Raw genomic sequence first — 14,165 nt, 5'->3', positions numbered from 1 at the left:
AACTCCAAGTCTCACCATCGTCGATCGGTGTAGCTCCTCTGTCTACTCTGTGCCGTCAAAAGTCACTCTCGAGCAATTCGAACCTTGTCCTCAGCTTCCTGGAGCACATCAGGGCCTAAAACTAATCTCTCGCCAACTTCGCTCCAATGAAGTGGCGATCTACACTTCCGTCCATAGAATGCTTCAAACGGTGCCATCTTGATGCTTGCTTGATAACTGTTGTTATAAGCAAACTCTGCCATAGGTAGATGCTGCGACCATCCTCCCTGGAAGTCTATCACTCATGCTCGGAGCATATCCTCTAAAGTCTGTATGGTGCGCTCCGACTGCCCATCACTCTGAGAGTGGAAAGCAGTACTAAAGTCCAATCGAGTGCCTAGGGCGTCCTGTAGACTCCTCTAAAAGTGGGACACAAACTAAGTGTCTCGATCCGATACTATCGATGTAGGCACTCCATGAAGTCGCACAATCTCATCGAGGTACACTTGTGCGAGCTTCTCTCCGGTCCAAGTAGTATGAATAGGTATGAAGTGCGCCGACTTCGTCAACCTATCCACGATCACCCAAATAGCGTCATGCCCGGCCTGAGACCGGGGCAAACCTGTCACAAAATCCATGGTGATCTTCTCCCACTTCCACACGAAAATCGGTAAACTCTGAAGTTTCCCCGCGGGTAATCGGTGTTCAGCCTTCACCTGTTGGCAAGTTAGACATCGAGCTACGAACTCGCCAACATCCTTTTTCATCCCGGGCCACCAATAGAGCAACTTTAAATTCTTGTACATCTTGGTGCCTCCCAGATGTATAGCATAGGGCGCTCGGTGTGCTTCCTGAAGAATATCCTCTTTAATTCCGAAATCCGCCGGTACACAAATCTGTCCACGAAAACGGATCAATTCTTGGTCATCCACAAGGAAATTGCCGGTGCAACCATCAACCATTATATCTCTAATCTTTTGCAACTCCACATCGGAAGCTTGCTTTTCTTTAATTCTATCCACAAGTGTAGGTTGCACTACCAATGTCATCAATCTCAAAGGCGTGTCAGGAGTCACCACCTCCAACTCCAACCGCTTCATCTACTCGATCAACTGTGGTTGAGTAACAACATGCATTGCTAAGTTTTTCTTTGATTTCCTACTTAGCGCATCCGCCACCACGTTAGCCTTGCCCGGGTGGTATAGGATCGTCAGATCATAATCCTTGAGCAGCTCCAATCATCTGCGCTGTCTCAAGTTTAACTCCTTCTGAGTGAACATGTATTTCAAGCTCTTGTGATCCGTGTACACTTTACACCGCTCGCCATATAAGTAGTGGCGCCATAACTTCAATGCGAAGACTACGGCCGCCAATTGCAAATCATGCGTAGGGTAGTTCTTTTCATATTCCTTCAGCTGGCGAGAAGTATACGCGATCACCTTACCGTCCTGCATCAAAACACAGCCCAATCTGTTAAGTGATGCATAACAATAAACCACATACCTTGCTCTAGCCATCGGCAGGGTTAGGATCGGGGCGGTCGTCAATCGGTGCTTCAACTCTTGGAAGCTTCTCTCGCACGCATCATTCCAGATGAACTTAACACCTTTATGCGTGAGCCTCGTGAGGGGAGTAGATAGCTTAGCAAACCCCTCAACAAATCTCCGGTAGTAACTGGCCAGTCCAAAGGAAACTCCGAATCTCCGTGACGCTCGTCGGTCTTGGCCAATCCTTGATTGCCTCGATTTTCTTAGGATCCATGGCTATACCCGATCGCGATATTAAATGCTAAGGAAGGCTACCTCTCGAAGCCAAAATTCACACTTTCTCAGCTTGGCATAAAGCTACTTTTCCCGAAGTGTTTGAAGTACAAGCCTCAAATGCTCCTCGTGATCTGTATCACTTCGGGAATAAACCAAAATGTCGTCGATAAACACCATGACGAACCTGTCCAGGTAAGGCTTAAAACACGGTTCATCAGATCCATAAAAGCTGCCGGGACATTAGTAAGCCCGAACGACATAACTGTGAACTCATAGTGTCCATACCGTATTCTAAAAGCCGTCTTCGATACATCCTCGGGTTTGATCTTTATCTGGTGGTATCCCGAATGCAAGTCAATCTTGGAATACACACACGATCCTTGAAGCTGATTAAACAAGTCGTCGATCCTTGGCAACGGATACTTATTCTTGATCGTGACTTTATTAAGTTCATGATAGTCCACACATAGGCGAAGTGATCCGTCATTTTTCTTGACGAACAAAACTGGAGCTCCCCACGGCGAGACGCTCGGTCGAATGAAGCCCTTGTCCAACAAATCCTGTAGCTGTGCCCTCAGCTCCTTTAGCTCCATCGGTGCCATCCTATAGGGTGGCTTCGAGATTGGAGTAGTCCCAGGGACGAGGTCTACCACAAACTCGATCTCCCTATCGGGTGGCATACCCGGTAGCTCAGCTGGAAACACATCTTGAAACTCCCGTACCACCAGGATATCCTCCATCCTAGGGGTGTCATCCACGCCCCTCAACACAACACTAGCCAAGTAGGCTACACATCCTCGGCTGATTAGCTGCCTAGCTTGAGACGAGCTGATCGACATCGCAAAAGGTGAACTCCGGCATCCTCTAAACACAACCTCATTCTGCCCCGGTTCTCTAAAAGTAACCGTGCGATTCTTGCAATCAATCATGGCATAGTACTTAGTTAGCCAATCCATACCCAAGACCACATCGAAATCCCCTAGCTTGGGCAAAGCAAGCAAATCCACGGGCATGATCCAATCTCCTATCCGAACAGGGCAACTAGGGCAATACTCTCTAATATCCAGAGTGTGGTCGGGTACTACAACATGTCCCGGATGTAACAAAGAAACCAAAGGGCTACCATGCAACTCAGCAACAGCCGATCTATAAATGAATGCGATGCACCAGTATCAAATAAAGTACGAACTCTATTGCCATCAAGTAAAATGATACCTAGAACCACATCCTCGGCTGCTGCCACCTCCTCGGTCTGAGCGGCGTACAAGCGCCCACTCGGGGCCTGTCGAGATCCCTCGCTCTGGCGCTGGACGGGTGCACGCCCAGGCTGGTACTGTGTCGACGGAGTCCCATGACTAGGGGCTGGTAGAGCCAGTGTCGATGCAGTCGACGGTGCCGGTGACGAACCTTTTGGACACTCAGTCCGAACGTGGCCCTCTTGGCCACACTGGAAACACCTGCCCGCCCGCTGTGGACAGTGCGGTGGGTAATGAGGACCACCGCAGATCACACACGGGGAAGGCCGGCGACGGTCAAAACTTTCTCGCTGCGCTGCTGAGCCGCGTCCACGCTGCTGGCTCCTAGGATGCTTCGGCGGTCTCCTAGAGTGCATCTGGCTCGCACCCTCAACCACAGGCCTCTTAGCCTTACCCTTGTCCATGGCCTCTCGCCGCTCCTGGACATGCGCCGCACCGCTCTCTACAATGAGCGCGCGATCCACCACCTCCCGGTAGGTTTGGAGGTTAGAGGATTGCACGAACCGGAAAATCGACGGTCGCAACCCTCGCTTGAAAATGCGAGCCTTGTCCTCGTCGTCCCGCACGACGAAAGGCACGCAGTGAAGAAGCCGAGAAAACTCCCGCTCGTACTCGGCTACACTCCGGTCTCCTTGGCGCAAGTTGCGCAGGTCCTGCTCCATCTTCCTCTTGACGCTGGTCGGGAAGTAGTGCGCCAATAGAAGCTCCTTGAACCTCTTCCAAGATATAGCTACCAAGTCAGTGCTGGGGTTCTCCTGAAGATCTAACCACCAGCGGTAGGCCTCGCCGTCCAAGTGGTGTGTGGCGAGCCAAACTCGATCTCTCTCCTCCACGAAGGTATCGCGGAAGAGCTTCTCCATATGCATCAACCACTTCTCCACGATCCAGTGGTCGACTTTCTCTCCGTCAAAGATTCGGGGACTGCACCTCCTGAACTCGTTGAGGCACTCCATCAGCCTTTCCCTTTCCTCTGCAGAAATCGTCACAGGAAAAACTGCCCCCGTCGGTGACGCCTGAGCTGGTGGTGCCACTATGTCCTTCTCCCGGGGTACAACCACGGGTGCTGCCCGCGAAGAACCGAGCGCGGGTGACGGTGCCCTCGATGCCACGTCCACAACTGGTGCTGGTGGTGTAAGGGCCTGAGTCTCTCGAGCAGTAGCCTGCTGAAGTAGGAGGTCCTCCAAGCGCTTCATCCGCGCCTCCTGTTGGCGCGCTGCCTCCGTCTGTTGTGTCACCATATCAGTGAGGGCCGCAAGCTGGCCCCTCAACCCTCGGACCTCGCCGGATCCGGAGGTAGCGGAGGTCTCGACCTCTTCCAGATTTGCCGCGTTATCCGCTCCGGCAGATTGGGAGTGCGTAATCGGCATCACACTACAACATCATAAAAGCGTAAGTAAGTAACCCACGCTATCGAATCCCCACTCAAGAAGGTAATGACCCAAATCATGCGAAAGTAATGAAGTGTGCTTCATTACTAACTCCCGATGTTACGTTGTCGGCCGCCAACGTAACCCTCCGCGAAGTTAGGAGCTATACACTTCGATTTAACTCCACTTTCTAGAGTTATCCAAAATACCCAATCACGATACTTTCGCTCACAAGTCAAATAGATCTCGTCTCTCACGAGCCTATTTCCTATAGTCCAACCGGTCTAAGATTTGCTAGGTCCACTAAGACTCAACCCTAGGTTCTGATACTAAACTAATCTGTCACGTCCTGGGACCCAGAGGAAGCCTGCCCGGCGCGTGCCCAGACCCACCATATGTCTAAAACATATAAGGCGTCTAAAAAAAACGATAAATAAGGCAAGAAGAGAGAAAAACATCTAGCTGTATCAGAGCAAAATGTATCTATGAGCTACAATAAAGAAATGAACATAAAGCCGAAAGTCCACTAGAAAAAAGCATAAAGTAGTACAACTGAGTCCCAAAATAAGTGCTAGAAAGGTACATAGGTGGTCTCTCTATACATGGTGCAAAATCTCTCTCTCTCTAATACAATAAAAGGAAGAGTAAACCACCTACGCTCAAAAGTAGCTCCCCACTAACTAGCTATGCGACTCCCTTGCCGCGATCCCGTGCCTCCGCCGATGTCGAAGGCTCTGAAATAAAACCATGAAACAGGGGGCGTGAGAAACTATTGAATAATAATTCCCAGTGGGTAATTACTGGCTTCAGTGAAATGCACCACTAGGCCCAAACTAAAAAGGGGTCAGTAAGCAGATATAAGCAAAAGCGATATGTACGACAAGTAATTAAGCATGAATATTTGCTACCACATGATATCTCTACTTAGCATGATTTAACATAAGTAAGAAAAGCTATTCTCGTATGAATGTACCCAAACATCGCTAGTATGATGTCCATAAGTCAAATAGCAAAGATATCATTGTTTACTATTCTAATCAATGTCCACATGGCATGATTAATGCTCAAAATCAAATCTGAAGAGACCTGCCCGAAGGCTGTCTGGCCCTGAGACCTACCCGTAGACTGTCTGGCCGGTGCCGAGCCTAATGGCCCCGTGGTAGTGAACATCCCCACTCTAGGAATGAGCCTTTCCCATGGCAATCCACGTCGGCGCCCAATCCCGCACGGCGATTATGTATCGCGATGGCCATCTCCGGAGTGCCGGCTTGTAGGGAGCGACCCTCACAAGCAAGTGCGAATGAGCACAATGGCAAGTAACCAAAAGATCCGTCTCAAGTACCAAGTTCTCATGTCTAACAATATGGAATACGTCACAACTCTCTCGTAGGCCTATCTCTATGTAATCATGTCTAAAACATGAAATGTCGTAGATGTCCAAGGCCTATCACTAAGTCTCAAATAATAGTCTCATATTTTGCTAGTCCAAGTGCCCCTTTATGACACTTTCATTTACTAAGTCCAAACTTAAACCAAATGTTCATAAATGCATAGTTGAGCCACTTTAAACATATAAGGCATGTTTCCAAACGGCTAGTGCGAACACTACTCAAATGCATGTAACAATACCCAGAATGCTCTACTATATAGAGTGAAAATTATCTTACACATAACACATGTATTTTAAGTGTTTTAAAATTCACATAAATTTCATTTAGCATAGATTTGCATTTAAAATAACGTTACGACGAGTATAGAAAGTATGGGGGCCATTTCGCCCCGTTTCCATGAAGCCAAACCGACACAACTCTTGCGCTCCTTCGTTTGCTCCAATGAAGGTGTCCACTAGTCTCCTAGCACCCTAAAGATGTAGGAACAAGAGTTAAACGAATCTTACGATCAACTCTAAGCTCAATCAATAAGCAACATAGGCTAAGGTGGAGAAACTCACCTCAAGTGAAGAAATCCTCTCTCAAGCTCCAAATGGGAGTTAGAGTTCTTTAAATCTAACCTAAATAAAGGTTCTAAACCCATCAATTAGGTTTCAAAGCCCTCAAATCGAAATTTCTCAAAATAAACCCTAAATCGCAAAATCTAGGGTTTCATCTAGTTTAAAACTTCAAAACTAGGATCTAGAGGAAGAAAACTAGCCACTTACCTCTAGGATGCTCCCAACCAAGCTCAAAATCCTCAAGGGTTGAAGATTGATTCTCCTCAAAGCTCCAACCACAAGCTCTAAGCCTCCAAAGGTGAGAAATGATGTTGAGGAAGATGCTCCAAGGCCTCCAAGCTAGCTCTCCTTTTACTCCTCCTTCTTCTTCTCCTTCTTCTTCTCTTTCTAGAGAGTGTAGAGAGAGTGTGAGGGAGAGAAATGAGGGAAAGAGAGAAGAGAAAGGCTCTAAAAGCCTTTTAATGTAACAAAATCCTGATAAGCCCCTCAACAATCCAATCTGCACACTGCCCGGTTCTGGGCAGTTTTCGTCGAAAGGGACTGGTCTCTCCCTGCTTGGGACCGGTCTCTCGGTTCGTCCCGCAAAATCAACGTTCGGGAACCGGTCTCTCCCCGCATGGGACCGGTCTCTCCCCCGAAATCCTACTCGGGGACCGGTCTTACCCGCCAGGGACCGGTTGCCTCAAGTCTACCGCAGCACTTTTCTGGGGGGGACCGATCTCTCCCACCAGGGACTGGTCCCTGAGAGTGAAAATTCTCAGGACTTAACCAAAATTCAGAAATCGAACTTTTAGGTCGAAATACCATCTACGACCCTCCACCAAGTGTGGAAAAGCTCGAAACCCAACCAAACACTTGAACCTTGCAATTTGCAAAGGTCCAGTGTGTTACATAGGTTGAACTACCATTGGATGATAATGATGATTTATGGTAAATGTTGATGCATATATGTATAGTGGTAGGTTGTGGATTATAATATGAATACAGGAATCATATTATGTTAGTTGATGTTATCTACCATTGAGATATACATGTTTACATATTATAGAATATGCTAGATGCTATGCATAATGACATATTGTAGAAATGTTAGATGAAATGCATGTTGACATGTTGTGGATCATACTAGACTATATATACATGTTGACAGGTTGTAGAATGTGCTAGATTCATGAAGACGTGAATTTGGGTCGATAACTCTAGGTTGATTAGAGAACTCGACATTGGAAAACAAGAATATGAAATTTATGGATAGTCGATGTGGACAAGTAGGATGTCAAGTAGATCGAGTGGCATTGAACCTAGTGTCCTGAACATAGGTTGGACATGAACCTAATGTCGTAGAACATAGGTTGAACAAGTTAACCTAGAAGTTGAGATCTAGGTGTAGATGACATGAATCTAGCGTGGTTGAACCTAGGTTAGTGGATTATAGTGGTGGTAGCCACTAGGATATGCATAGGTCGAACCTAGATAGGTCGACATTATAGGATTGCAAGCGGACCTTTAAGACTTGAAAAGTAGATTCCGGAATCCCAAGACTTGTAGTACTCAATAGTTCTTGGCCGCGGGTGTATGTAACATGTTCCTCTCCCACCGGAAGAACTTCGAGGATTGTGATGCGGAAGATTCTTGGCCGCGGGTGTATGCGACATGTTCCTCTCCCACCGGAAGAATCTTCAAACTCTAGGGTGTATGTGGCATGTTCCTCTCCCTATTGGGGATCTCGGCTGCGAGTGTATGCGGCGTGTTCCTCTCCCACCAGGAGATCCCTGACCGCGGGTGTGCGCAGTTTTTTGCGACCCGTCGTGCGATGTGGCTGTGGTTGATATACAGTTGAGTAGACTTATGGCTGAGGCGTTTGTGAGACGTCCTTCACCTCGAGCCTAGCTATGAGCGGTATTCTGCAGATGATTGACTCGAGGCCGAGTCGGGTGGATAGCTTGGTTAAGGTAGATGAAACCTTAAGAGCAAGTGGTATATGGCATGGAACTAAGGTAGTAGAAACCTTAGAGGCTAGATGATATGAGCTATGGATAGCAGAATTGAATGTAGTATCAATTGATCTACTAGTTGGTTGCATAGTTGCATAAATTTCATATTGCATATTGCGAGATATGAACATGATGATATATATATATATATATATATATATATATATATATATATATATATATATATATATATACCAGCTATTGAGATCCAACTAATCTCTTGAGCTGTAACCTTTTGTTCTTATACTTTAAATACCTATCAGCTACACCTGTTCATCCTACAGTTCATCTAGCTCACCGTAACTTGGATCACAGGACTTGTATCCAACCTGTACTTGGATTACAGCATCTTGTATCCAACTTGTTCAATTGGATCTTCAACTCTAGATCCACATCTACTGTACTTAGATCGCACCAACTTGGATCCAATCACCTAATATCACCACCATCGGTGATCCTATACGTATCCAGCTTGGATCTATCCAGCTGTAATATCCTAACGTTCGCCTGGAAATTCTGAACTTTTCATCTAAGGCCTTAGGGTTCTGAACATCATGAGTTATCAAGAACCGGCGCCCACATACATTGTACAAGGAGAGGGTGGCCTTCTTGAAGCTCCTAACACTACGCCTTCTAAGAACCGGCGCCCACATACGCTGTACAAGGAGAGGGTGGCCTTCTTAGAAGTTTGAGATCCCACATACACCGTACAAGGAGAGGGATAACCCCTAGAGCCGACGCTCACATACGCCGCACAAGGAGAGGGTGGTCCTCTAGGGACTGGCGCCCACACGCGTCAAAAAACGCTGGGCAGCACGCTACACCGACACCAACTATATGTCAACTCATCTGAATACCGACTCCGCAAACACTCTGCAGGAAGTGGAGCTCGGATCGATACTCGCCATAAGACGTCTACTAACTGAGCTCCGGCTCAGCCCACCTATCGAACCAATTCCATCTACTTTGGAATTCTCGTTCACCATATACCGTACCTTGATTCCATCATCTTTGGAATCTCCGATCTACTATACTCGATACCTATCGTCTTAACTTACATCATAGTTAACTAGATGATCAACCAACGTATCAACGTATTTAAAGTATAACGTATAACGCTCTATACTTGTACTACTATATATATATATATATATATATATATATATATATATATATATATATATATATATATATATATATATATATATATATATATATATATATATATATATATATATATATATATATATATATATATATATATATATATATATATATATATATATATATATATATATATATATATATATATATATATATATATATATATATNAAAATCGCTAAATTTATTTTCTATATACTTCAAATATTCTAGATCAAGTCTAACGAAGCCGATCGTCGATTCGAAAGTCCGAACATCGAAAACAAAGTAGAAGCACGGAGCCCTCCGTGCTTCCATAAGCATCCTAGCCGCACTCTATATATATATATATATATATATATATATATAGAGTCCAGCTATGGTGCTTGTAAAAGCACCAAGCACTTGGTGCTTGTAAATTTTTTACTGTTAGATCTACTCCTCGGATCATTTTCAACCATTAGATTATACTATTCAACCAACCACCCACTAAACCCTAGGGGGCCCGCATCGTCTTAACCGCATATATTTTAATCCAATGGCTAAAAATCTACAAGCACCAATAACTTGGTACTTTTAAAAGCATAGGAGCTCAATTATATATATATATATATATATCTGTGGATATCTGTTCGACTAACATGTTGCAGTGCCTCCTTGGACCTGGTAAGTCAAGCTCTTCCCTTGAATGGCCATACCCATTGAGAACTATGGACAATAGTTCTCACCCCACGTTATTTTGGGGGTTTCAGGTTCACACGCGAGCCGCGTGGTGGCGTGAGGAAATGGCGTAGCTCCGTAGATAGAGCCTTACCATTCTGACCAGAGATAGCGATACCCCAAGGTGGTCTAGCTTAGGGGTGTAGAGATGAAGGAAACAACTTGTAATAACCTTGTGATTGTTGATTGTATTTGGAAGTCAAATGTAAAAGAGAATGTAATATAAAGCATATGATGTGAATGCTTGTAATAACTTAGTTGTTTTATGTTTTTGATACTTCCTTATGCAATCTGTGCTTGAATACTGTTCCTGGTCAGAACCTCGTGTATTATATGAATTGTGACGCCTAGGACGTATAGGAAAAACTCTGTCCGTTCGGCAATCTGTCGGCGGGCCCGAATCCAACCAAATAGGCGGGTCTCGGGGTGTGCCAAAGTGAGTTCTAAGATATTTGACCATAAAGTTTTCAATAATGCGCAATAAAATTTGGAGTGTAGAAAATCCGTTCATGGAGTATGATTAATTTGAGACATGTGGGAGATTGTTAGTATTTCCATAAATATGGCCCAATTAATCTGTGTTATCCCTGGAGTACAGCAGGTGAGGTTTGTCGACACGTCGGGAGAGTGTCGGGACAAGTCCGAGTCGCGTTAGCGCGATATGGAGGCCGAACGGACTCAGTGGAGATGCGAGGGCATGAGTTAGCGCTGGAATCTGCAAAATGCAGATTTTCTGCTTGCTGTACAGGTACAACCATCAAGGCATACCGGTACATCTTGCTGTACCGGTACAACATCAGAGGTGTACCAGTACACAGCGCATGTCCCCGCGCAGACTGCTCTCGGGTTGCCATTTGTACCGGTACAAATGCCCGTGTACCGGTACACCAGGGTAGGCAAGGGGCTTTTTGGTAATTCTCTTGCCTTGATTGTATTACCACCCCTTCTCCCTCCCTATATAGGATAGAGAGATCAGAGAGGAGAGGATTAGTGCGCTCTCTCTCTCTTCCCCTTGTGCTTGACCGTGCGTGGTGGAGGAGCTCGGGTGAAGTTCGGGTGTCGTCGACGTCGCGCCGCGGTGCCGTTCGAGCGTGTTTTCGTCATCGTAGAGCTGCGGGGAGGCCGGGCGAGGGTGCATTTTCGCCGTTCTCGACGTCGTGCCGGTTTTTCAGGTGGGTTAATCGTCGGTTTGTCTTCTAAGTATATAGAGATAGTCGGCATGTGTCGTTGTAGTTGTTTTTGCATATTCTATTTGCTCGATTCATGGATTTGGTGTTTCTTTTACAAAAATCTGAATTCGAGCCTAGTGTTACTAAATCTACTTGCACATGTTGTCACGCCCCGCGACCAACCGCCTATTTGGACCGGGTCGCGGCGCCGACGACAGACCGCCGAACGGACCGAAAATTCCCTTGTACGCGGACAGAGTCTCCCCAGTACGTCCAAGGCGTCGCAATCCAAACAATCAACGAATGTTCCAACAAGGAACGGATATCAATCCAGATTGCATAAGGAAGTATCAAATACATAATCTACTTGCTATTACAAGCATTTATTTTACAACCACTCTTTACATCACAGTTTCAGTTTACATTTTTGCTTCCAAATTACAATATTATTATTACATCAGAGTTTACAAGTTTGATACATTTTCTCTTCTTATCTTCTAGACCCCTAAGCTAGACTGTCTCAGGGTACTGCTACCTCGGTCTCTGTGGTGGGGCGCTATCTACTGAGCTACGCCCTCGCCTCGCGCCGTCGCGCCGCACACGAACGACCTGAAAACACCCCAAAACCACGTGGGGTGAGAACCAACTCCATGGTTCCCAGTGGGTACGGCCACCCAAGGGAAAAGCTCGACCGATAGGTCCGAGGAGGCACTGCAACATGTTAGTTCAACAATATACAATAGATATATATATTCAATTAAAATACATGCCATGCCTCATAATATGCGATATGAAAATCATGCAACAGCTAGTAGATCATTTGAATTCTACTTTTACTTTAGCCCATAACTTTACTCTAAGGTTTCCATTACCTTAGGACCACAACACTAACCACTAGCTTCTAAGGTTTCTATTACCTTAGCTCAAGCCTCTATCTCTAGCTCATAAGGGTTCCTCTACCCTATCATAGCTAACCACCCGACTCGGCTTCGAGTCAATCATCTGCGGATAGTCCGCGCACTGGCTGCTCAACAGCCTACCGCACTCTCTCTGACTCAGCCTCCTAGCGGCGAAATCGTCGCACACGCTGAACACGGCTCGAGTCACAAGACTTGACCATCGGTGGCGATCGCGTTGCACATACCCAGCGTGAGCTCGAGACATGACATACCGTCTGGCGGCGAACGGGTCGCACCACACCCAACAACGATCATGTCAGACTCAGTCACCTGGAGGCACCCGCATCGTACTTACCCAGCATGGATTCAGTCTACTCTGGCGGTCTGATCCTCAAATGGCTTAACCACTCTGGCGGCGAAATCGTCGCACAAACGCCAGCACAATGGTTCAAGCCCCGGGCGGTGATCTCCATGTGATCGCCCCCAATCTACCCACGGTACCAAGCTCGGCGGCGAAATCGTCGCACGAACGCCCTAGCCTGTACCAGGGACATCATAAGTCCTGGGATTCCGGAATCCACTTACCACAGGTCGAGGGTTCATAGCCAACCCTATACTGTCGACCTAGCTCATCCTAGTGGCTATACCACTATACTCATCAACCTAGGTTCCAATACTCTAGGTTCTATGTCCACATCACTTAACCTAGATACACTTGCTAGGTTCTTGTCATCTTCGCCTAGATGTCCACTTCTAGGTTTACTAGTTCAACCTAGGTTTACTAACACTAGGTCAAATGCCACACACCTAGATTGTTCGACTCTAGGTTTACTAATCAACCTATGTTCTTTAACACTAGGTTAGATGCCACTCGATCTATCTGACAACCTAGTTGTCCAATCAACTCTATTTACACTAGAGTTATCATGTCACTTACTTAGCTCTCATGATGCTACTTTGCATTCTCTACTTTAACTAGCATTATATACATGCTATGCTCATTATGCTCTCTACTTAGCATTTCCATCTATGCATAATTAGTACATGCATTCTTTACATCAACTAGCATTAATTACTTAGCATGCTTTCCATTTAGCATTTGCATCTTATATTAATCATGCTCTCTACTTAACATTTACTAGCATGGCTCTATGCATCATTATTTAACATGCATTTACACTATGCATTATTATCATCATGCATTCCAATTACTTGCTTGCATTATTTATTTATCATGCTCATCATGCATTCTTTACTTTACTTGCATTTACTCTATGCATATTTATTAATGCACCATTTAGTCTTGTCTACATGCACATGCATCAACATGAGATTACATTGCTAAGACATAAAGGGCGACCTAGTCGCTTCGGTAAGCACAACCCACCTTGATTCGCGTTCCGATTGCTTGTCGACACTTGCAATCGGCCTCCCGCGGCACTCGGCACCCGTTTGGGCCCGAACTCTTGCGCGACTTAACGAACGACCTCCGAATCGCGATCCGTCTTTTCCGGTGCTTATTCCTTGACTCCAAGATGCTCCGGTTCCGATCTCACGATTTTTAGACACTTATTCCGCGTGCTGCGGCTATCTGTACCAAAACCGACCGTTTCGTCAATAACTTCGCGTACACTCGTCGGATTGTCGAACCGAGCGTTTCAACGCGTTCGTTAGGTCCCCAATTAGGTTTCCAAGCGGTCAAAATAGATCAAAACCCCATATGAGCAAAACCCCTCTTTGGGATGCCCTAATATGACATATGCTCAATACTCCGATTTCGATCTATAAAACAAGCAAAAGAGAGCTTGTCCAAGTTCTTAGAGCTCATTTAGGACCATTAGAACCGTTCATAGGGTGTTTAGAACAAACCCTAGAAATCCACCATTAGAGCATTATGAAGAACACCATGGATTTCATGTGTTCTTG

The sequence above is a fragment of the Ananas comosus genome, linkage group 24 (genome assembly GCF_001540865.1).
Source record: "Ananas comosus cultivar F153 linkage group 24, ASM154086v1, whole genome shotgun sequence".
Classification (NCBI taxonomy): Eukaryota; Viridiplantae; Streptophyta; class Magnoliopsida; order Poales; family Bromeliaceae; genus Ananas; species Ananas comosus.
Note: the sequence above shows the minus strand (reverse complement) of the source record.